At 38.8% G+C, this 26,804-nt stretch overlaps 1 long non-coding RNA gene across 1 annotated transcript in view; it reads right to left on the reverse strand.

The window, feature by feature from the left end:
* Nucleotides 1-1,373: 1,373 nt before the first annotated feature.
* LOC307131689 overlaps nt 1,374-26,804 on the reverse strand; it is a 97,683-nt gene continuing 72,252 nt past the window's right edge. Inside the window, exon 3 of the long non-coding RNA XR_013817194.1 lies at nt 1,374-2,082. This is a non-coding gene — a long non-coding RNA (uncharacterized lncRNA). The remainder of the gene's footprint in view (nt 2,083-26,804) is intronic.

The following is a 26,804-nucleotide window of genomic DNA, read 5'->3' on the forward strand; positions in this document are numbered from 1 at the left end:
ACAAAGAAAGGTCAATCTGAAAAATTTGTGGAGACTATATTATTAGTGCCCGAGCACTATGGTGTGAGGACCCTATTGGAATTGCTTGGTCTATTCTTCTTCTCCGAAATTAATCACATTTTTGAGGGCCTAAACGTGCTCGAAAACTCAACTTTGCACACGCGTCAGAAGTGGTGAAAATTTATATCTGATATGGGTTTCAGATTGGGTGTGGCAAAGTTGCTTGATAGCGGCACCTACAAAATTTCAATTAAGCGCCTTTCGCGCTACATTTCACGTACGAGTATAAAATTCGGTACACACATGCCAAATACCTACAAAAAAGTCCCAGGAAGCAAAATCTGAAAAACAACAGGAAGTGAGATATTTAGAATTTTCTCAGCAAACTTTTTGCAGTTTTTTCCATTTCCAGACATTGTACTTTAATGAACTCCTCCTAAAGTTTTAATCAGATCATCATCAAATTTGGTAGGTGTAATCTTAAGGCCTTTGCGATGTTAAATTTCGAAGATCTTGAGGTTTCGCTGAATGGCGTGTCTGTGGGGGCCAGACAAATGTCTATGTTTCTCCATGAAACAGGAAGCTGTTGTAAATCAGGCATACAACGCCCGATCTGCCCCAAACTTCACATGTTTGATAATAGCCCTGACCTGAAGACATGGCAATATTCATTTATAGTCAAAGCGCCACCTGCTGGCAATAGGAAGTGTGGCCCATCACTGTTTTTCCTCAGGCCGCCGGGTGGTGGTGGCCGCAGGTGCAAGGGCCCTTTCATCGCTGTTTGCAGCTTTAATTTTTATCATTATTATTATGGTACATCCTTTTGAGGAGCTTGAAAGCACCAGCACATTATTTCTTTAAATAAGATTGTCGTATTATAGCATATAGTATTTGTTTTGTAGAAGTTTTGACAGGTTTTAAACACATGGGAAACAACACATTCATTCATGATGCCAAGTTTGTTCTCCTGAATTTCAGTTCATGACTGCTTCCTAAGAATTGTCAAACAGTGTAAAATGAAAATTCAGATAAGCTCAATTCCAGCATAACTGGAAGGCATTGCCAGCACATGACCAGAAAGAGCCCGGCGCGGCTGTCACTGCTCGCCAGTAAGTCACATGATGCGACATGTCTTGTTTAAGGTTAGTTAAACTCAATAAATCTGCAGCCGACAGCGAGGTGGTGGTAGCGAGGATGTCTGCCACACACATATAATGATTGTAGTAAGTCAATGTCAGATAAGACTAACAGAAATAATTAGTCAATGTTTATACTCTGTCAGTCGGTTTTGAGCTGCTGTTTGTATGTGAAGGAGGACAGTAATCTGGGGGAATTTCCAACAGTGCAATAATTACAAATGTATAATAAAATATGTAATTATAAAAAGTGTCTTTTTATTTACTTTTAATATCTTGTGCATGCCACCATTTTTACAGTTTTGACAGATTTCGTTTCAATCCACTTGATTTTTTTTTTGTATTCAGGCAAAAAATAAATAAAAATAGTTTTATATTAGTTATGAAAAAAAAAATCATGTTATACAACTGTGATACAAAAAATAAATAAAATAAAATGAAGCAATAAAGTGCAAGAGGTTGCGTTAGATTGTGAATGTAGTCGCCAAGGCTAAATCGTGCCACAATATATAGCACAACTCATTCATTTATAAAATGACATTGTTATATTAAAATATTAGCACAATTTTCATGAAAACAATATTCATGGCACAGTTAGAAGATCTAGTCCCTGGCACAATTAACTAAGGTTTAATAGTAGGGTCAGTAAAGGCAATGCAAGTTTTATATTGTTACTATATTGTGCATTGTAGCATCACTGGAACAGTGTACTGACCAATCAGAAGGGAGAAAAAAATTATAAAGTAGAAAACAGTCCAGGTATTCCAGTATGTGCAGTCCAAGCATGGTAAAAGGACACAGCAGATGCCGTGATGTTGATGTTTGCCCCACACAACGGAAAGCTGTAACAATATCTTAAATCCACATATGAATTGGCCATCTCCAAATATCTCTGACAGATCCTGTGTTCCCATCACGCTCATCCACTGGTCTCTTCAGATACTACCTGTACAAACAAACAAACAAACAAAAAACATGTTCAGATTCACCTAATACAGGTCAATTTGAGAGTCCTGTAGATTAATGAAACATCTCCATACAGTAATAACCAAACAGAGTGAATGGAATTATAGGTAATATTGAGTTCAAACAATAAAAAACACTTAAAAAATGTTTTTCATCCTTCATGGTGGATGTGTCTGCTGGGAATGAAAATTATATATCCATTTTGTCAGTGATATGCTTTCAGAAAAAGTACATTCAAAACAAGATAAATCTAGACATCAAACCCAGTTTAGCTATACAGAGGGAATGGGATTGTCTGAAGACAATGACAATTTGAAAGGGTGTATAAGAGGACTTGATTTTATCCATATGGAATCAACTGGAAGGTCAAAAGTCTCTATATGAGTGGTGGTTGAAGGGGTTCAAAAAGAAGAGGGCTTGGTCATGTCAGAGAAAAATATACATAAGTAAAGTAAAAATTTCAGATAAAGTGCTAGTTGTTATATTTTTTTTGCAAGATTAAGACAGACATAAACATAATAATTAGTTTTAGAATTAGAGATCATGTGTGCATGTGAGACTTTGAAATGAAAGATCTCTGGGTCCAGATCCTCCACTAGAGGAACCTGCAGTGCTGTCTGTAGTAGTGGTTTTCATCCTGGTCCTATCGCACCACACATTTGTGTATGTCTCCCTTATTTAACACCTGATTCAGATCATCCGATTGTTAGGAGACAGCGGTTTATGCCTGATTTACCCCTTCTGACATTTGGAGAAAGAAATCCAATGTTCGGCCCAGATTATCTGGTAATGTGAGGCGTTTACGTATCAAATCATACACCTCCCAACCTGCTCGTGGACACATTGGGCCGCCCAGACACTATCAAACAAATTTATTTTAATTTGGGATGATTACGACTATGATTACATCAGTCCCTCCACAATGGCCAATGAGAGACAAGAGTCTACAAGGAGATATTTTGAAATGGTGACCGCGAAACAAGCAGCTGTACATGTCCGGTGGACAACATAGATAGTGGACAATACGACTGCCTTTATACGTCTCCTCATATAATGTCTACAACAAGTTGCCGCAACACAAGCTATGTCTCATTCCGAAGGCTGCACACATCATCTCATTTAAGAAAAGTAACTCTTAAATTGCAAAGTAAGAAAGAAATTACAGTATTTCACACCTCACAATGAATAACAGTTACTTTTCTTAAATAAAACACCCTTGATGACGTATGCAGCCTTCAGATGCGACCTCTGGAGGACGCAGCCTTCGAAATGAGACACAGCTACATTATCCATTTTGTTTCCATCCGTTTCCCCATGAGATCATGCAAGGTGCTAAATCTGGCATGATAATCATAAGAATATCTTGTAGCGTGTGAATGGCCATGATTTTCAAATCTTGTAGTGTGTGCAGATTTGAGATTTGAAAGAAGAAAATCTGTGAAGATTCTCCTTATGTGCGTGATGAAACCAGATTTCACAATCGTTTAAGATTTATAGACTCCTGTAGTCGGAGCCCAGCTTAAGAGAGACAAAATGGGATGCACTGACATCCAGGAAAACCCCCATAGGCCTTGGCATCACGAGTCTGTTATATCATGAGCTGTACACTGTACACTTAAGAAGCTGCAAATACACCACAAGTTCATAGGGAATGGCATCAGACGAGGCATGAATGTTGATGGACAGAAGACGTACGCCAATTTAAATAATTTATCTTAATTGATTCCAATCAGACGGAGCAGTGTAACCAAACACCCTTTTACCCATTTGTCCGTACTTTCGGGATGTTTAAAAGATAATATTCTTGTGAAGACTATACATTACAGCTTTTTGAAAGGTATACTTCTCTAAATAAGAGGGAAGCAGACCTAGGATAATTTAATATATAAAGATGTCTACAGATTGATAGCGCGGGCCATCCAACCAGAGAGTAAACAATGATGGGCTTTTGAATTGATAATAAACCTTAAAGCTCCATGATAAACTGCATCCATTGCCTGTAAACAATGCTTAGGTGCCAGCAGATAGATATATATCACAATAATCCAACACTGATGAGCAGCTACCAATCTCCGCCTTGCTGCAACTGAAAGACATGACTTAACTCTAAAGAAAAAACCCAATTTCAGTTTTAATTTCTTTACAAGATGCTGAACATGTGGCCCAAATGAAAGAGAGTCATCAATTAAAAATCCCAAATATATATTGAGAAACGCTGAAACTTGAAGAGTAGCAATTGAACTAGGACTCGTGAGTGTAGACTTTCTATTTGAAAACATCATTAGTTACTTTTTTGAAGTTAACACGAAGATGATAACGGTATCCTTTCAAAGAATTGCCTCGATACTATCGAGTATCGTAAAAGGTATTGTCGTTCGATACCCAAGGGGTTAATCTTGTCGACGTCAGTGAGCCAATAAGCATGCAGGTTAAGCCCAGGGACACGGCTCGCACGTGAGGCTGTAGTGTGTAACCCCGTCTGCGTCGCATTACGGCTCCGACATGGCCCCCGAAGCTGATCACATCCACTCTAGTTAATGCTTCTGTTTATACCGGCCACACCGCGGCACAAAAACGGAACAAAACCTCGTCGGAGCCGTGATGTGCCTCAGACGTGTGCCGTGTAAATAGGGGGTAAACGTCCCAACCCATATAGATGTAAAAGAAAAAATTGTGGCTACATATAACCAGGCTCGCGTTCACTACTGCGGAATCAGCATCGTCAACTTCATCTCTGCAGCCAACACGGATTCAGAAAAAAATAGTTTATTAATAAACAATTAAAATATGTATAAATAAAATAATTAATGTCTCCTTGCTATTTTTACATTTTTAAACATTAGGCTACTTTTGCCAGTGCTTTGCGGCAAGCTTTATATGTGCGCCTGAGCGCAAGGCATCTATGCCACCCCCCAGTACCTTATATATGAGTCTTTGAGTCTGTAAAAAAAATTGTTTTTGATGTAATGTAATCTTGTTAAAACAGAAAAATGTATTTGGTATCGAAAAAAGTATCGTTCAGGAACTGGTATCGAAGTCAAGGTATCGGTATTGAAAATTTTGGTTGGATACACAGCCCTAAGTGTGATGTGAAGGTCCTCCAGATGACACACCATTACTTCTGTTTGCGGTAACAACCCGAGGTGGCAACCCCCAAACAAAAGCACTTACACCATGACATCACTGTTGTTTGAGTCGCCACGGAGACAGCGAGAGGAGCGCGGGTCGAGTCTGTCATCTGCGCGTTCGTGGCGCTCCTCTGTGTGCGAGGAGTCACGTTCCACCTCTACCTGTCTGGGCCTCGTGCCTGAAGCTCAAACCTGCCTGTCTGCCTGGGGCCAGGGCTTATCACTCCATCACCTCATCCGTCTGTCTCCTGGCAGTCTGCCCCGAGTCCACACACTCCACAGCTCACGGTGAGACCCTCAGCACGGTCATGATCGGCCACATGCAGCTTAATTAGACAAATACTGTGTGATCTTTTTCAGTCTTGATCAGGATCTCATAATCTCTCCATCAGGCCACACACACACACAGCATTTCCATCTGATATCTCTGTGTCTTTACCGCACACTCACAGCGATGGCTTACGTTACGTAAATCAACGAGAGCAATGCCAACACTGAAACCTTCAAGTCATACGTACATGTAGAACACGTCTAACCTCACCGACTGAAAACACATCCGGGTCAGGTTTCAGCTGGCGAAATGAAAAGCACTTAAAAGAAAGGGAAGTCTGCTTTTAGGCTGTTTGGAAAGGCGAGACATTCATGAAAATTAAAATAGTCATGAAAATAATATCATCTTTTTCTTCAGTTCGTTTTCAGATTCACCTGATTTGACCTGACATAAAAATTGTGCATTCTCAGTCCTTCATTTGGTGGCACATTTAATTCTATTGCATACACTGTATTAAAAATACTAGTCTAGACACGTCCGGTTCCCGTTTAACTGACTCAAGGTACAATCTCAGCGATTGCACAACAGCTCGAGTTCACCGTTTCCCACACACCTGAGTATTATTCCACATGTTTACAGTTATGCTCTTCAAAAGTAGCCATACAGCTTGACAGTGTTACAACTCGCACAGTCACATATTACACTGCCAATATTTTGGTACAATATGCAAATAGCTGTGAGATGTTTTGATTAAAGAGTTCCTGAAGGCTCCTGATAGGCTGTTTGAGTTTGAGACCTACGGTTAGATTTGACACCAGTATCTTTCTCTTTTGCATGCGTTACTGTTCAGAGAGAGCACACGGTTTGAAAGAAGAAGCATGGAGAAAACAGCTCCTCTATAATGGTCTACTAAAACTGGAGCACATGCATCTACAATTATAGTTTAGTCAAACAAAAATAGAGAGAAGCCAACACTGTAAACCCCAATGCTCAAAATACTTCATTGGTTTGAGTAGGACAAACGTAAATTAAATGAACTGTTGAGTATGAGCACTTTCTTTTTCTCTTGAGCTCACAGCACTGACGTATTTCAAGTAAACTAAACTGTTTCATTGTTTTGAGTTGTATGAACTTATTTTCTTTAATTTAGACCTAACTGAAACTGGGCTGGGCAAGCAAGCTTTGCCCATGGCACTCGAAAGGGAGAGTACATGCTAAAGTTAAGTGTTATATGTGACCCTGTACCACAAAACCAGTCATATTTTTTTTTTTTTTTTTTTTTTTTTTACATTTTCTGAATAAATAAGCTGTCCATTGATGTGTGGTTTGTTAGGATAGGACAATATTTGAAAATCTGAGGATGCAAACAATCGAAATATTGAGAAAATCTCCTTTACAGTTGTCCAAATGAAGTCCTTAGCAATGCATTCAACTACTAATAATACATTTCTGATATATTTACGTAGGAAATCTACAAAAAAATCTTCATGGAACATGATCTTAATATCCTAATGATTTTTGGCATAAAAGAATGGATCTTTTTGACCCACACAATGTATTGTTGGCTATTGCCACAAATATACCCGTGAGACGCATGACTGGTTTTGTGCTCCAGGGTCACTATTTATGTTTTTTTTTTTGTGTGTGTGCAAGATGAATGGTAAGTGAGATTTAGTAGAGATGAATGTGTTATGCTAATGTAGAAGAGTTTCTGTAAATGAATGTGAGTTTTTTGAGAGTTACCAAAAAATATACAGTATCGATACACCGATATCAATTCTCCGACCGACATCGAGTTGACACACTGTCATAGTGTTGGTGTGACGGTTCTGAATTTCGCGCCGGATTGCACATAATTCTACTCATTCCCACAGATTTCGCGCTCACATCTGAAGTGCACACACAATAGTAATGAAGTAATAAAGCCACCTCTGACATACAATAAAGTACAAGTGCAAAAATTAGCTCCTTTCCCAGCTTATTAATGGTCAAATACACTCAAAAATAATGTCAATGCTCATCTTGATGAGTATTAACGTAAACACAGTGCTAAACAGTTCAGGAAGAATGTGTAACAGGAACAGTGTTTGGGATCCATGCGTGCGTCAGGTCTTGAAAGGGACAGCAGCCGAATAAACATGCCACTCTCTGTGTTGTTAATGTAATTCAAACTACAAAAAGACAAACTATCACTTACTGCTCTTGACTGATTAACTTGTGTAACTCTAATGGATTAATCTGTATTTCAATTTTACAATGAAGATTATCCAGTGTTATTTTAAATTTGATTACTTTTTTTAATTCAGTTTCTTACCTGAATACTGTTAGCCCTATCTGAAAAAAAATTATTCTATTGTATTTATTTGTGCTATTGTAAGTAATTTGTTTATTTGTTCTTATTTTATTACTGTTTACTTGTCTTTTTAAATTCAATTTACCATTTGAAATCAAGCTTCCTTGTGCTGTGTGTAAGCTATCGCTACAAAATTACCCCATTGTTAAAAATACACAAATATGTGAGAAATAATTTGTAATAATTGATCAACGTTTATATGGGGAAAAAAGTGTAAAAGCTTTATCATATAAAGTGATCTCTTCAGAAGAAATGTTTGTTAGCCTAGACTTTCGATAGATGAACAAAAAAATAAATAATATTAAAAATATCTATTTGACAGCATTTTTTACCAGTGGTATATAAAGTCGATACTTTTCCAGGTATCGTATCGAAGTTATCGAATGTCGTATCGTATTGAATGTCAAGTCCACGGGTTGAAGCGACCCCAATAATGTGATATTTAGCCACGGGAATGCAATTTAGCAACCCTAAAAAGGGTAACCCTGCAAAAAAAATGCTGATTTTACCCCACGGAACGCAATTTGTCTTATTTTGGGCTAGTTTGGAGTAGCAATTGGGCGGGTTTTTTTGTGAAGACCTGGCAACCCTGGTTACATGTTTTAAGTTGCTGTACTCATTCAGGAAGTGCTATACTATTGTTAACAGGTTAGCAAAATAGCAAGTTGGCATTTTCTGAATTAGTTTGTTATAGATAGCAAAATATTTCTAAAATTTAAAAAAAAATTCTAATTCAAATTTTTTGAATTCTGACAACTTATTAGGGTTTACAGTGAAGTAAATAACTAATTTGAATTGTATTAACAAAATAAAGTTAATTAACTAAATATGTTAATTGCTATCAAAATGTATGAGTTAGCTAACTCGGTACTTCAAGTTAGAAGCATGAACATGCATGAGTACAAACTCAAAACTTGATAGTTCTGCTTACGTCAAAATAGAAACATAACTCCAAAAAATTACTCAAATTTGAGTTAGCCCAACTTATTCGGCTTTACAGTGAACATAAGACAGGATAACTATTTTTATTACACACACACACAGCCATCTTGTGGTTGTTACTCCCACAACATGGCAACTTCAGTTTGATGTTTACCACATTGTAATTTGATTATACTCAAAACCTGTACGAAGACAGCAAAACCTGACCAACACACACTCATACAAGTCTATTACAACTCTCATTCAACTGTGCAATGAAAATAACATGAGTAAAAAAAAATGAATACTAAATATATAAATAAATATAACAAACTCCCACAAAAAACAGAGCTTTCCTGCCATGCTAAACAAAATAAAGGCGTATGGATAAGGGCCCGCACCACAAAGAGTATGATTTCATATCATTTCTGATGGTCTAATAGTTCAAAATAAAGAGAGGCATAAACAAAAAGATGCAGTGCAAAGATTGCCAGAGTGAAATCCAGCCGCTGCTTTCCACTGCTCTTTACTGCCGTCTTTCCAGTCAAAGCGACTCTGAGAGTTGAGCTTGGGCACATGGAGAGCACTGCAGATGGGCAGTTCATTTTAATAAGCAGCAAAAATGACTTGAACACATGCTCAAACACATGTATACGTGTCAGGTACACTGGCGCTATAAGTGTAAATCAGATCCACACACACACCCCTGCTTCGTACTAACCACATTTAACCTTATAAACTACAATAGCTCTTTCTGTAGATGGGTCATTTTAATCACTCATAGCACCTAAACAAAGCTTAAACAGTTAATAGAGGTTAGTTTGCTAAGGCAAGTATTGCGAACTGTGGCAATATGTTGTACACAGCACCACTTAACATCCTTCCCTCGGGTCATTTTGACCCAAAACTCATTAAAAAAAATGTATTAATACAAATTGAGTGTTCATCGGAGTGGTCCAAGACCCTAGGACTTTTGTCGCACTTGAACCACAAACACACACAATTTACTGGATTCAATTTTTGCGGTTGAAATTTAAAAAAGTGACAAATCCTTCCCTCGTGGGTCAATTTGACCCCCTTAGGAATGAATGAAATGCGAGGAATGCTTTAATACACATAGAAAAACCTAAAAATGCTCAAAATTCAAACTAAAAATGTCAAAACTTTACAAAAAAAAAATATTTTATAATGTATATACATGTGTATCTGAATCCATTCTGAAGAGAAACTGACTTTAGGACCCAGCGGAACAGCTCATCCGCTCCATATAGAGCTATAAGCCATCAAGAGTCATGAAATATCACCTTATATTAATATTTTTCCACAAGAAGTCGGCAAAGACACCCAATGTGAGATATGTTGAGCTGAACTAAAAGGGTTATGCATGAAATTGTGAGTTATTTTGACTTGAAGTTGAAAGAATGTGAAGAATGTGCTTAAATAACAGTTTATTTATTGATACCATCTAGTAATTTTAAGGTCAATAAAATAAACAATACGAAAACAAATTGTCTTAAAATAGAAAAATTATCAAAAATAAATAGAATATGCTTTCTGGGCCAAAAAAAAAAAAAGAGGTATAATTTTACGGCTTTGGGTCAATTTAACCCACAAGGGAAGGATTTGTTACAAAGTGTGAGGGAAGGATGAGGGTTAGGGAAAGTTAACCCAAACATGGAAATTATGTCATCATTTTCTCAACAACTCAAGTTGTTCTGTATAAATGTCTGCTGAATATGGATAAACAAACCGTTGATGAGCCCCATTGACTTCCATAGTATGGAGAAAAAAAATACTGTGGCTACAGTAGTCAATGGCTACCATCAACTGTTTGGTTACCCATAATCTTCAAAATATAATCTTTTGTGTTCAGTAGAACAAAGAAACTCATACAGGGTTGGAACAACATGAGGGTGAGTAAATTATGACAGCATTTTCATTTTTGGGTGAACTATCCCTTTAAGAATTTTTTTTTTCTCCAAATTTAAAATATTTTGATTAAAATTTAAATGCAAATAGAAAATGTACTTCAAGAGACAAGAGAAACAAGTTTTCAGTCATAAAATACAGTTTGGCGGTTGCCAGGAGACCTTGCCTGACTGCATTGTGCCAAGTGTAAAGTTTGGTGGACGAGGGATTATAGTGTGGGGTTGTTTTTCAGGGGTTGGGCTTGGCCCCTTAGTTCCAGTGAAAGGAACTTTTAATCCTTAAGCATACCAAGACATTTTGGACAATTTCATGCTCCCAACATTGTGGGAACAGTTTGGGGTCGGCCCCTTCCTGTCCAACATGACTGCACACCAGTGCACAAAGCATCAGTCCATAAAGACATGGATGAGTGAGAAGAAAGCCTTCCCAGAAGAGTTGAAGCTGTTATAGCTGCAAAGGGTGGGCCAACTCCATATTAAACCCTACGGATTAAGAATGGGATGTCATTAAAGTTCATGTGCATGTAAAGGCAGGCGTCCCAAAACTTATAGAGCAATATAGTGTATATTTTTAACACCTATATTAGCTATATATTTTTTGTTTAGATAGAAATATAGTTTAATATATGTCTGAAAATATACAGGCCTAGCAGCCACTCAAGAACACCCTGTCATCGTTAGCGGTGACATGCGCACAAACAACTATGATTTTAATTCTGAAAATCAGCCATAAGCAACTGATTATTCAGATTTTGTGAGTAAACAGGATGTGATTTCCAGCATTACCAGATGTGGGGGTTTGTCCCAGAGCAGTAGTTTAGAATATGAACGTTTGGATTTGGTCAGACTTTCAAGGGTCATGAAACCCTTGTTCAGTCAGTCGGTTCTCACCACAGTTTTGAAAAGTGGGCGTGGTTAGTGGAGGGGGACGAGGGTAGGCCAATTTTTATTTCGCTCTCATTGAGTGAAATGCATCAAAGCTTCCAAGCAAATTACCATTACACAAAACACAATATAGCTACACATGGTTTTGACAGAACTCAAACCCATTACTGCATCTTTCTGTTTGAAGCGCCTGTCATGGGGAATCAACGATTGCTGCCGTGAATAATTAAGCAAGGCGTCTTCTCATAGGATAAGGACACGCAGTCTTATGAATAATTGTGAGGCACTGATTAGTCATCGTTGTAGTATTGTACAAATAATGACACGTTTTCACAATACAATTAATGCCGAGTTCACACAGCACTGATTTTCACTCACCACCAGGTTTCGCGAAATTGCAGACAAATGCCCGAAATCACAGGCAAACCAGTGCTCGTTCACGCGTGTGACAATCAACTTTAGTTCAAGGTTTCATGACCCTTTAATGAAAGTACATGACCAACTCATCTGGCATGATGATTTCCCCGGTGTGTGTCTCAATGACCCAGTCCTGATATGATCTTTGGTGGCGGAGGATGTTCTAAATCATCGTCTCTCCTGCAGGCCGGTTAAAGTCGACATGCTGCTGGAAGTGTGCTAATCACACACAGGCACTGTAGACCAAACGACAGCCCCACAGGCGACTTCATTAAACTCACTCTGATTAACAACCAATAAAGAGTCTCAGTCACAGCCTGTGGCTGAACACGATAACATCAGCTTGATCCAAATCAATTCAAACTCATCTAAGAAGCAGCTTACTTAGAAGTTTTACTAGCATTATTTCTTCGTTATTAAGTGCATACATTGTTAAAAACAAAGTGTACTGATGAAGACAGTAAGACAGAGAGTTCCTAATGATTTCAAATCGAGTCAGGTTTAGTAATGACTAGGGCGGGGTAAAAAAATTCTCATTTTTGTGAACCGATATCGATTATTAAATCCCAAGAATCGATTTTCAGTTGATGAATGAACGGAACAAGGGTGCCTCCCATCCAATATATCACAATCTTTGTGCTTTGTTGCTTTTGATATGAAACAATGTCTCAGATTTCAAACTACATCCATTTTATTACGAAATTCAAAAAAGAAATATTGTTTTGGTGCTGTTTAATGTGGCATGACAGATTGCAGTAGCGTCCGCTCAAGAGAAGCGGCACGTGAACGGATCTCATCCGCTTTAATACCAGTTACAGCGCCAAATAAACATGAACGAGCATCTGAAAGTGTGTTAAAAGATACAGTACAACTTCCCGAAATCCGTATCATGTCACATGGAATCACTCAATTAGTGTTTCAACCGCGGAAAGACGTCAATAAAACAGCTTGTAATCAATGCCACGTAACATTTACCTCAGAAAAACCATCTCCAGTTAGCCTGAAAAGCCAGACCCACATCAAGATGTTGGGTCTGGGAACACACCATTGGCAGGGCTCAATCCGAGGGGCGGGACAAACGTTTGTCTTTCAAATTCCCTCTGCACGCAATAGGATAGCGCTACAACCAACCAGAGCAACGAAGAAGGTGAAGCAGAACTAGTTGATAGATTAAACTTTCACCGTGTCCGGTCGGCAAAACTCAGAACACATCTTCCTTTTTTAAGAATGACTTCAGTGCCGTTCTTTGTTAGCAGGGAAGTAGCAGGGAATTTGCACGAACCGTCGCAATTCTGCCATCATTATGTTAAAGGCCCGGGTATACTTTGGCCGTCCGTGTTCGTGCACCGCCCGCATGATGTAATTTTCGTCACTCGGAGGGCTCGCGGCCGGCCGCACACCCCGTCCGCGCGCAGCCCAAATTTTCAGACTGCGTGGACGGTCCGCGTGCAACAACGCATGCGCCAGCAGTACAGAAGAGTCCACTAGGTGGCAATACGCACAGTATTGAGCACAGTGTTCAGCCGTCGAAGAAGAGTGTGCAAAGGCCGGTTTAAAAACAACACACTTGAAAAAAGAGAAAATTTTTGATTCTTCAGTGTTTCTTCCAAACTATGTTGCAATGGTGGATGCACTACAGTTCTTCTCCGATCATGCCCAGCGAATGTCCCGTTGATGACAGGACTCAGTGCTGCCCTCCGATGTCTGGTGGAGCATAGACACTTTTTTACTGCGCATGTGTCGAACGCGATCCTCCGCGCGCATCCGTTGTGTAGTATACTTTGAAAGACGCACGGACAGGGCTGCGCGCATGACGCGTCCGGGCGCGGTAAGTGAAGTATACCCAGGCCTTATGTTAAGCCCACCCACCGACTCTATACACGATGTGATTGGTCTGACTAGAGTTTGGTTTTTCAAGCTCTCAAGCCAACGGAGAGTTGCTAGACGATCCTGGATGCAAATTACATTTCCTGCCGCTAGGATGCGTCTAGATTTCTAGGCTAATATCCAGTGTCTATAAACTAGAAAAATTAACTCTATTTAGCATTTTGATAAATATACAATATACCACATTACATATTCATTACAATTTTTAATCTTCTTCAATATTTCATGCATGTTTGAATAAATCAGTAACGTTTTTAAATTATTATATTTCCAAACGAATTGGACTAGAAATGTGATTATGTAATTATACAGTTAGTATAATAACCTTATTATTATTAAAAACACCCTTGAATGTAAGTTAATGAATGTGTTTGTATGCTAATTTAATTTGAACCTTTAATATTACAGTAATGAAGTACCAACTGACTCCCTGTATAGTTTACAGCAGTATTTCCTGATATATATCCACAATAATTGATATCGAATCGAAAGCATGAGAATCGAAATCAAATCGAATCGTGAAATGTATGTCAATACCCAGCCCAAGTAATGATGAAAGTGTTCATTCGAGCAGTGCCCAGGCTTAAAGGGCTGGAACAATATTAAAAGCCAGGTGACAGTAAATGACAGTAAGGTCGGAGGGTCATGGGTCGGTCACAGAGGCTCTCTCAGCCCCTGTGCGGTTTGAACGCAGTGTGACCCTCAGCAGGTGATAGTGAGAGCAAGACATCTGAGCATGCTCTCTATGATAAGACACCCTGTCAATGACAGACAGCCGGAAAGGAAGAGAGAGCCAGAGCCCCTCTGTCAGCCCTGCCCACCTCTCTGTTACCACCCTCGGTGAAAGAGCCGGAGAGACACGGTCACTCTCATGAGGTCCCACGACAACCCAGACAAACTCTAAGAGTTCCCCTTCTGCAGTACGGTATGGGAACGAGTTTGTGCTATGTGTGAATACTAACAGATTTTTCGATGCATTGTTAATCGATATTTCGTGATATAAAAATGCGAAAGTTCAAAAGAACAGCATTTATCTGAAATTGAATCTTTTGTAACATTATAAATGTTTTTTTACTGTCAACTTAGATCAACTTAATGCATCCTTGCTGAATAAAATTATTCATTTCTTTCAAAAAAAGTCTTTTAACGGTAGTGTAAAATGTTACAAAATTTTTCTATTTCAGATAAATGCTGTTCTTTTTGACTTTATATTCATCAAAGAATCCTAAAAAAAAAACATTGTACACAACTGTTTTCAACATTGATAATAATCATAAATGTTTCTTGAGCATCAAATCCTCATATTAGAATGATTTCTGAAGATTCATGTGACACTGAAGACTGGCGTAATGATGCTGAACATTTCGCTTTGGAATAAATTATACACAGTTATTTTAAATTGTAATAATATTGCGCAATATTACTGTTTGTTTAGTATTTTTAATTAAATAAATGCAGGCTTGGTGAGCATAAGATACTTGTCTTTAAAACATTAAAAATCTTCCTGACCCCAAACTTTTGAACGTCAACTATCTGCGATATAAAATGCATTATAACAACAACAAAACTCAATAACCCTTAAGAAAATGACAAAACATTATTGAGACCAGCATCTATACACGTACGTATCCTCGTCACATCCACACAGAGCCTGTCTGTGGTCTTATAAATGTTGTAACCTGTAACAAAATTTTTTTCCAATGTTTACTTCTGAGTTATACTACTACTTTGGCCACACAGTTCTGGTCCAAAAAAACTAAACCCTAAGCCAGTACAGACTTCTCATCTGGACTGTGTTTCCTGTTGGCTGGATGTCGTACACCCCGCTGGTAATCTCTTACATGCCTCTATCGTTTTCAGATGACTGTATGCTTGAACACAAACATTAAACGACATCGAAGCAAGAGAGCGATCCTTCAGACTGACAGACTACAGGAGAACACAACAAGAGGAGATGCCAAGTTCAAGCAAGACTGCCAGAAGTCCACAGAGAGACATGATCCCCTATCAGTCATGGAGGAATAGTTCAGGTCGACAGCTTTTCCAAAGAGCTTTTCAGCCATTGAAGTGTTAGATGAACATTTGCCATACTCTCAAATCTCATTCACTCAACTCATTGAGTCCCAATGAGGCTGGGGGTCAGTGACGTCAGGCCTGGCGTGATACGTCTTGATCAATATATTCATAGATGTTTGAGTTACGGCAGAGGGTAACATCTAAGCAAATGACTCGGGATGTGACGAGATTTCTACGTCGTGAAGAAGAACAACACAGAAGTCGAGCATTTGAGGTTAAAATGTATATAAATGTTTATGTTTTTAGAAAATGTCAGATGGTTTGTCTAGATAAGACCCTATTCCTCGTCTGGGATCGTGCAGAGCCTCTGAAGCCCTTCCTTTGAAACTGCATTGATTTGGACCTTCAACTGTTGGTTGCCATTGAAGTCCATTATGTGGAGAAAAATCCTGGAATGTTTTCCTCAAAAAACTTCATTTCTTTTCCACTGAAGAAAGAAACACATGAACATCTTGGATGAGATTATTGATGATTATTGAACGATTATTTAGCTTTTTTTTGCTTTTTTTTCTCCATTTTTTGCCCTCATAAGGTTTTTGAGTAAGTTCCTGATAAGGTTTTTACTGTAAATATTTTCTACTAAGGTGGATTTTTTTTTCTAATTAAAAAGTGAGTTTCTTTGTGATTTTAAAATACTTGAAGGGAACAGTTCACTTTCAGCAGTTTTTGTCTATGGGTCTATGTAGGCTTGTTGTAGCCTACATCAGATACAGATAAATTAACACAGTAGGCCTACATTTATGAGAGAGTGATGGTGTGTGAATTACTCATACCGTCTCTAGTCATTATGAAGCTGTGGTTTGTACTTACTTCAAAGGAATTAAAATATATGCCTATAACGGTTGAGTTTCTAAGCTACTTTAGTGACTTTACTTTAGTCACAGGACAGCGTTGACACTGCGTTTCTGCGCTGCTGTCTGCGCGCGATCTTCACGTGATGTGCGAGCTTCTGTCTGAGAGTTTGTGTGTCACAATATATCAGGCATTAGTTCGACATAACATCTGATGGTCTAAAATCCCTTTATTATGCAAACTGGCAGGGCTTAAACCACATACAAATGACAAGCTTTGTGAGGACGCAGGTGAAAGAGGTCTGCCTTCAGGGCGCGCGCGTTGTCAGAGACGCGACACGGCTCGGCTTTGTGTCACAGAAAAAAGCTGAGCACTGAACGGATAAGTTTTCCGTATTGGTGTTTTTGAAAAGTGCACAATCGCTTTAAATATTCAAGCCTTTAAACGCATTTACTTGACAAAACTTTGTGAGGACGAAAGTGAAAGCGATCTGGCTTCGGGGCTTCCGCGCGCCGTCTGTGTGTGTGTTTGTGTGTGTGTGGCAGCGCGTAAGCTTATAAGAACGGCAGTTAACTTACCTGTATAAACCATGCAGTTACTATAGTGATTCTGGGCATCTATAAACACAGATAACTGCTCCTGCATCTCTCTGTGTGCCTGCAAACTGCACTTGATGTGACTGACGGGGCGGAGTCACGTGACTAAAACCGAAATAACCGACATGGGAAAAATACGTCGGTTAGAGGTTCTGAATGTCGGTTTTGATTATTTTCCGATTAATCGTACAGCCCTATGTTGAGATTAAATTAGCTGTATTATACATGAAATATATTTCTGCCCAAGATTATTTGGTCATACTTAAGAATGGGCCATGGTGTGTTTACATAACATGGGTCACAACCGTCTTTCTTCACATAGGCATCCTTCAGGTCTTCACTGGACGCACAAGCCATGCTGTTTTACTGGGATTAGAAACAGCTTCTTCCATGGTGGGCTCCAATCTCACAAAACGTGAGCACATGGTTCCCATTGTGGTTTGAAGCAGACCAGGAGGGTTACGCTGCTGTTTCTGGCCTCATGGTGTGAAGCGAATGCTTTCAGGTCCAGGGGAATACTGCTGATCCGACAGCACTGAGGTCCAGGGGAATGAGGTCAAGAGGGACAGCGTAGCCGCACCGAGGTAGCAGACGTGCTCCTGTGTTGATGGAGTGGCCCGACTCGGAGCTCACACAAACAGTCGGTAGGTGAGGGGATATGAAACGGTGTTGAAATGAGGCGGATTTGGGTTTTCAGTGCCCACCTGACATTGCAGAGACACCAGAGAAGGGGATAACTTTGAAGAGGGTATTATGGAAATGAGAGAAAGTTAAAGATGACAGCAGGACTGTTGAAAGAGAGTGGAATGGTGGGAAATGAGAACACACTGTGTGTAAACACTTGTAAATGGTTGGCTGTTTTATTTTATTTTTTTGACAAACACACACACACACACACACACACACACACACACACACACACACACACACACACAACAGCACAGCAGGTAAAGAGGTTTAGTCACTCGGGCAGATGGTTCAGAGTTCTTCAGGACTGATTCTTGTGTTCTCATGACAAAGAAGGCAAAATGTTTGACCGCCCGTGTCACATGGTAGCAACAATTACAGGGAAGGTTTTAAAGGTTCACAGAATGGGGTCTCCTATAAGGACATGCACCATGAAGCACATCTAGACCCATTCAATAAACCAATTAAATTCCCCCAGAGCTCCAGCGAGACTGTGTGACGCATTCGGTGTCTTAAGCAAGACATTAAACATGAAATAAAAAGTACACTCTGCATTCTCAGAGAGGCCATCTATCTAGAACAGTGTTTCTCAACTGGTGGGTCGTGGAGAGCCTGAGAGAAACGTGTTGTCCCGATTCAGTATCTGCGGTCAGGCGATATGTTGTCATGCTATATGTCAGTGTCATTATTCTAACATTGTTTTCGTAGCTTGTTATAAAATAAAAAGTCTCTCTCGCCTCAGAAAACCGAACTTTCCTGTCCTGTCCGCCGTTGGCTTTGCACGCTGTATATTACTTCATATATAAAGCGCAAGAGAAACTACCAGCAACTACCAATGTTACGTTGTCAATTAGTAAGTCATGAAATAAAAGTAAATTACCAATAAATCACGTTACTGGTATGACGTGTGTTCGCTGGGAAGGATTAGCATGCAGGATTGAAGTTCATCTATTCATCAGGAGTTTCCATAAACCCAAAATGCCATTTTATTTTCACTTTATGTTATTTTGAATATTTGTAAATTAGTGTGGTGGCTATTATCATCCATCCATCCATCCATCCATCCATCCATCCATCCATCCATCCATCCATCCATCCATCCATCCATCCATCCATCCATCCATCCATCCATCCATCCATCTATCTATCTATCTATCTATCTATCTATCTATCTATCTATCTATCTATCTATCTATCTATCTATCTATCTATCATTACTAAAAAAAAAAAAAAGTGGGTCACAACTTAATGACCATGGGAAAATGTGGGTCCCATGGCCAAACCAGTTGAGAACCCCTGGTCTATAACAAGTTATTTGAGTTCATACATAAGGTTAAACCTTGACCCCAAGTATTAGTCTAAACTTCAACATGCAACTCACCTGGCATTTGATAACGGGTGAAAAGCATCCCTTGGGTTAAAGAAAGGACAAGAACCATACAGACAGATGGTCACTTTTGACCACCCAGAACACCATAGCGACTGCATAGCAACACTCAGAACACCTTAATAACTGCATAGTTACGTCATGGAAACCACACACAACAACCTAGTATTATGTATCGTTTTTAGCATGATAGAATAGGAGCCAAACCAGCACAAAATTAAGAGTCTTCTGTAAGTGTGTTTAGTATGAAGGAAAGAGAAAGAGACAATGTAATGGTTGAAGGTAACTTACTTATTTCCCAAGGTGCACCTGTTCTCCTAAGTTGAAAAATTTAGGAAATGTTTAGAAACTTTAGAGGCGCAACTAACTATTTCTGCATATATATCATATTATGCATGTATTATATATATATATATATATATATATATATATATATATATATATATATATATATATATATATATATATATATATATATATATATATATATATATATATTATTTTTTTCTTTTTTTACATATTTTTGCCATACTAGTGTTATTTTAGGCATCACTGAGATACTATTTATTTTACTATATTTTAAATTCAATTTAATTCTGCTTTCATTTTAATTTTAGTTAAAAGTTTGAGTAATTCTGTTGATTTGTCTTTTTTTAAAATGTCTGTATAGTTTTTATTAATTTTTATTTCAGTTTTAGTTTGGTACATCAGGTTAATTTCAACTATATGAAAATAAGAAAAGTTTAAGTGTTTTTATAATTTTTTTATGTCAGTTAACATTTATTTATTTCAAGTAAAGAGATTTTTTATTATCGTTTTAGTTTTTGTTAGCTATAATACTATGTAATACTAATATGATACTAGTAAAATCTATATATTTTAAAATACGTGTCAAATAATGTTCTTAGTCCCACGGGGCGTCCCAGACAGAAGCTACAATACTTTACTTTAAATTAAATGGAAATTAAATTGCATACAGTTTGTGTAACCAAATAATAAGCGGATGTAAACTGGACACACAGCGTGACTTTTATTTAATAAACAAGCCCAAAATAACCTGGGACTCTTATTTTGAAACGTCTATGCTTTATTATTGCAGGATGCTCATTTAAATTCAGACGAGGGGATAAAATGTGTTCTTACACAACATGTTACAATATAAACACAGTAAAGCAAACACTGTCATAATTGATCAGCATTAGTTCATAAGCGATCGCGTGGCGTAAATGTGTGCTATTCAATGATTGAGAACTGTTTCAAATTCTGAGCATAGCGCTGTTGTGCGATCTACAGGCTTGCGCATTTATTTAATGAAATCAGAGCCTTTTGAAGTTTAATAATCACATTAAGCAGTATCGCCATTTATGTTTTTTCATCCCCAAAATATAAGACCTTAAATGATCATTGTTATGATCTTACATTTAAGAAAACTGATCTGCAGGGATTGTTTATTCGCACACATGCTCCGAAATACATTGTACACTTCACACACGTCTATTCGTCTATAACACAATCTGTGGACCTCTCTCATGGAGCTCTCTCTGTCGTTCTCCATCTGGGGGAGACGTCTTAATTGACAGATTGGGCTTAAAGGTCAAGCAGGCGGCAGCCCCATTCTGACCTTGTGTTTCCAGAGGTCAACTAGGTCCTTTGACCCCCACCAGCACCAGCACCCCCACCCTCACCAGACCATTTCCGTTCATTTGCCCTTACTCATTCTCTTCTTTTCCGCCATGTGTGACGTCATATTTTCCTCTTATGCGAAGATAGGAGAGAGGCGGCAGCAATGGCTTTAATTAAATGCCTCCTGAAGGGCTTTTGCTATTTTCCGTTCAAGAAGCGCTTACATAAAACTTGAGTCATTAAGTCCCAACACTCGTCCAACCACTGACCCGTGCACTCAGAGGCTGGCCGAAAACCAGGAGCACCTCACGGTGTCTTCTACAGTCCTGTCAGCAATGCTGGATCAGCATTCATCTTTACTGAAGACGAGCGTATTCCCGTCTTCAAACGAAAAACTCTCCATTTCACCGTCAATGGTGCGTCACTAGAGAGAGATGCTTTAAGTTGATTACCAGGCACGGACTCAATCTGACCGACTGTCACCCATAAACAAGTGACTCAAAGGTCTGGTCTAGGTGGTACGAGATCACCCCAGGCCAACAAGCAACTACATCAGGGTCTGCTTCCAATTTGCCCTGTTTATCATTGCGACTGGAGTCAGCCACTCTTATTTCTCCTCCGAAAAAATAAACCATGGCCACATTTGGAGCATTGGGCTCCAAAACACTTAGCTTTCATAAACACTATTAGGCTTTATTCAGGTCTTGTCTGCAGGTCGGAGGACAGATAGTAAAGCCATGAAGTCGAAATTATGAATAAACACTTTGGGGCGAATACTAAACATTTAGCAACTCTAGCACACTGTGCTAAACTCTATGGGCCAGATTTACTAACACTTGCTCCAGTGCAAACCCTTGTTTGGCGTTATAAACTACTGTCAAGATTTACTAAAGACACGCAGTGAGAAATTAGCACTTTAAAGGCGTGGACAAGGTTATTTCTGCGGCTGATCTTATTGCATATGCATTTGTAGGAGTCTCTCTTTCAGACGCAGTATTTATGGGAGGAGTGTTTAAATGAATCACACAAGGCGATTTAGTAAGTTTTGCACTCGTCAATGTACTGGTGTTTGTGCCATTATTTACCAGCCAAAAGAAGAACGTCTTATACCAGACACTGTATACTGCTCTTGGTAGATTGTGTTGATCATTATGGAAATGATCCGGATGCGTTGGTGTTCTTTAATTTGTGCATCTGCACTTTTTTGGGATTGTGCTCTCACACTAATTTGCCCTGTTTAGTAAATCTGGGCCTATGTATTATTTACAGCCCACTCGCAGTCCAGTTTAACCGGGCACTTTGTAAAGTCATTAGCATGTTTTTCTTCTATAAAATATACCAGGTTGATAAACATCAGCGACATGTGCCCGTCACATGGCAAAGGCAAGCTGGTGGTAAAAGATATTTTGAAGAATGTTTGTAACAAAGCAGAGAGAGCAACCATTGACTACCATAGTATTTTTTCCCCTACTATGGTAGTCAATGGTTGCTGTATCTGCTTTGTTACAGATATTCTTCAAAATATCTTTTTTTTGTGTTCAGCAGAACAAAAACTCATACAGGTTTGGAACAACTTTATGGTAAGTAAATGATGACTTTCATTTTTGGGTGAACTATCCCTTTAAATGATGAAATGACTAAATTATGAATGACCGCAGTATTGATAAGCTCATATGCTATCGGTTCTGTTATCGGTACTGGTTAAATTAAGAAAATACACTTATTATGTATTATTGATATATAGATGTTATCTTGCAAATCCTATCTTGCCAGCCGTTTCTATATGTGATCATATTAAACTATGTGTTGCATTTTTGCTATTCGCAATCCAGAAGAGAGAGAGAGAGAGAGAGAGAGAGAGAGAGAGAGAGAGAGAGAGAGAGAGAGAGAGAGAGAGAGAGAGAGAGAGAGAGAGAGAGAGAGAGAGAAAATTTGAAATCTTCTGGAAAATTTGAGATGGCAATAAAAGATCACGCAGGGCTTATTACAGTATACGAAAATCACTGTTTAAATTTAACCCGCCTATTAAACTTTGGCTGAAAATCATCAAGCCCATTCTTCTGTATGGCTATGAAATCTGGGGCCCCACATTTAAATTAGACTATAAATCTTGGGATAAAAACCACACTGTCATTGTTTCACCCCTCCATTTTGGACAGTGCATACACCTCCTGGAGGGACCTTGGGTTGGTTTCTATTGCTGACCTTTACATCGATGGTGTTTTTGCCTCTTTTGAACAGTTGACTTCTCAGTTTAATATTTCCCAAAAACATTTTTTTTCAGATATTTACAAATTCGAGATTTTGTACGAAAAAAAATTTATCAACTTTCCAAATGCGCCTCTCCCTTCGGATTTGGACACCATTCTGGGCGTGGATCATTGTATTAAAAGGTCAATTTGTGAATTAGTGAATATAATTGTTAATTTTCAATCTTCCTCTGATAATTTCCCAGGACATCGGTACAGAGATTACCGAGGAGACATGGAGGGCAGTCCTGAACAGGGTTTACTCCTCATCTCTCTGCGCAGGCTCATACAGTGTAAGGTGGATCATAGAGCCCACTGGTCTAAGACCAGGTTAGCACGCATTAATCCTTCTATTGACTCGGAATGTGACAGATGTCATTCTGGTTCAGCCACTTTAATTCACATGTTCTGGTCCTGCCCTGCCCTGTCTTCCTTTTGGAGGCAAATTTTTGTCTCATTGTCAGCCATTACCTCTGCGGATATTCCACTCTGTGCAGTCACAGCTTTATTTGGGGTTCTCCTGCCTGGCCATTTTTTGCCTTCTCCCTTTTCAGATTTTGAAGCCTTTCTGACTCTTTTAGCTAGGCGTTTAATTCTGTTCTGTTTAATTCCCTACATCTTACACTCACTGGATAAGAGATGTTCTTTATTTTATGAAACTGGAGAAAATTAGGTACTCTCTTCACCGACCTAGCACCATCTTCATTAAGCTTTGGCAGCCCCTTCGTGAACATATCAAAACTCTCCAGCTTGACCCTGCTCTTTGTGTGTGATCCCCTTTTCTCCACCCACATCTATCACCAGTCACCATGTTGATACTAATCTTGTATTGCCTGGCCGTTACACTGCTGTATTTACTGTATGCATGATTGTACTATATGTTTTCATTTATGTATTATTTTTGATTAAAATTTTTTAGGGGAAATAATCCTGTGTATCTTCTTACTGTAATGTTTTATTGTGTGTTTTCATCTTCCCCTGTTTCAATTTTTAAAATAAATAAAAAGAACACACTGAAATCTTCCACCTCGAGTTCTGTAAGAACATCCTGGGATTTCACAGAAATGCCCCTAGTCTGGGCGGCTGCAGGGCAGAACTAGGCAGATTCCCTCTCCTGTGTGAGATCCAGAAGAGAGCAGTGAAGTTCTGGTTCCATCTCTCAGACACGCCGACAGATGCCTACCATCACTGCGCTCTTACACACAGGGCAGGACACCCAGAGAGCGACCCCTTGCACTATTTAGTGGAAACGCACCAACTAAATACAACAACTCAGTCGAAACTCTCAAAAATGTAAGAAATACAAAAAAGAACCCAGGGAGAATACATCAATGAATGGCAAATCAAAGTAGAACAAATGAACAAATTGAAGTACTTAGGCAGAATAAAGAAAGATTATCACTTGGCACCTTACTTGATCCAATTAAAGACTATCGTCAGAGAAAACTAGAATTAGTATTAAAACTAATCAAAAATGTAGTCTGGTTACACTTTAGGCCTGTGATATTAATCTAATTTTATATTTATCAGTGTTGTCACGATACCAAAATTATGACTTCGATATGATACCAGATTAAAATACCTCGATACTGATACTGAATCGATACCACGGCAAAAAAAACGTAAAAGTAATTCAATAATATGACAAAACTTACTATTCATTGTTTTATAAATGTATTTTTAAAAACAAAACAAAAAAAAACTCACTTGGCCAGCATAATCCTGCCCTGTTTTTGACCATTCCCTCTTTGTTTAAAAATAATATTAATAATAACTAATAATCTATATAACTAATATAGATAATAACTAATAATAAATCACACAGACTATAATGCCCGGCCCTTTAAGAGCTGCACGGACCCAATACATTGTAACACATCCGATTTCTCACTCAGCTCTGTATACGTTCACTAAAGACATATCCGACTGTGTTTACCTGAATACTCACCAGGACGTGCGTTTGTACATATTTTTGACCATTCAAACCCAATAATCCGCTAAACTAAAGGCAAAAGGCGTGTGTGTGTGCGCTTCAGGTCAGTGTCTGGCAGCTCGAGCACTTCCCACTCGTGCACTTCCTTATTTTTTCATGCACGCGTTTTCTGTTGCTTTCTTTGTCATGCGCTGCGCGTATATATATATATTTAACTCTTCTGCTTCCATTGTTAAGTGAACATCCTGACTCCTGCTGTCACACATTGGCTCAAATAAAGAAATACTGCTCTTAGAGTGCTGTCATTCTTAAAGTACCGGTACTAATACAATTTCATATCATACCGTTTTTAATAACAGGGTATCGCGATACTTTTCTAGTACCGGTATATCGTGCAATACTAATATTTATTGTATTTATTTGACCATTTGTTTGTGTATCTTATGCAAATAAAACACACTGATGCATTTACAAATAGATGTTTAATAATCACTTTGTTCAAACATTGCTGTTTCTTTTGCTATAGATATTTTACGTTTCAACAATGTTAGTTATGTTCTTAATTTTTCTTTTTATTATAACAAAAAGAACCGATAAGAATACCATTAAAGTACCGGATCGATACGAGTAGTAATACTGTTAAAGGTGCAGTGTGTGAATTTTAGAGGCATCTAGTGGTGAGGTTGTGAATTGCAACCGCCCACCGCTCACGCCTCCCTTTTGAAGCACATAGAGAAGCTATGGTGGCCGACAAAGGACAAAGATGTAATCGTCTGAGACAGCAGAGAGTAGCTAGCGCTCTGTAAAGCAGTTTGTCCATTTAGGGCCACCGTAGAAACATGGCAGCGTAAAATGGCGATTTCACTGTAAGGGACCCGTGGTGTATGTAGATAGAAATGGCTCATTCTAAGGTAATAAAAACATATTCATGTTCATTCACGGTTCATTATGTAAGGTCTTTATACTCCACTGAAAACAGTTATGTATATTATATTGCATTTCTGTTGTATTGCATCCTAATAAATACTAAACACTGCACCTTTAAAACTTTAACGATGCACATCCAGACGCAACTTGTTGTATTGTCCCTAACATGCTTCTGTTTTGTGGGCACATTTGGTATATCAAGCATTAAAATAAAGCAAACAAACCACGCTATTAGCAGGTGCAAGTGATTGTGACTGCCTGTTTGGGCCTCTTCGTCGTGGGGTTGATCACAGGACGATGAAGCGTCCCAATGATCAAGTAATTAAAAGGGTGCAGATCAAAAGACTTTTGTATGGAAAGACCAGCACAGCAACATTCTTCTGAGACTTTGCATGTCGAGCAAAAATGCTTGAACTGACAACAGGCTTAAGTGATGTCTCAAACAGCTGAGGGGGTCTGGATGTGTGTGAGTGGGCAAGCTAAAGCTAATCCATCCTTTCTCTTCTCTCAAGTTTTCCTAGGGTGTGTAAAAGCTGAGGCGGACACTTTTCCCTCTGGTTTCCCCTCATGGCCGTCTTTGAGGGCACACAATACCCGACCAGCTGAGCTTTGAACACAACTCAGTCCTGTGGAAGTCTAGGT

Source organism: Gobio gobio (genome assembly GCF_949357685.1).
Source record: "Gobio gobio genome assembly, chromosome: 1".
Classification (NCBI taxonomy): domain Eukaryota; kingdom Metazoa; phylum Chordata; class Actinopteri; order Cypriniformes; family Gobionidae; genus Gobio; species Gobio gobio.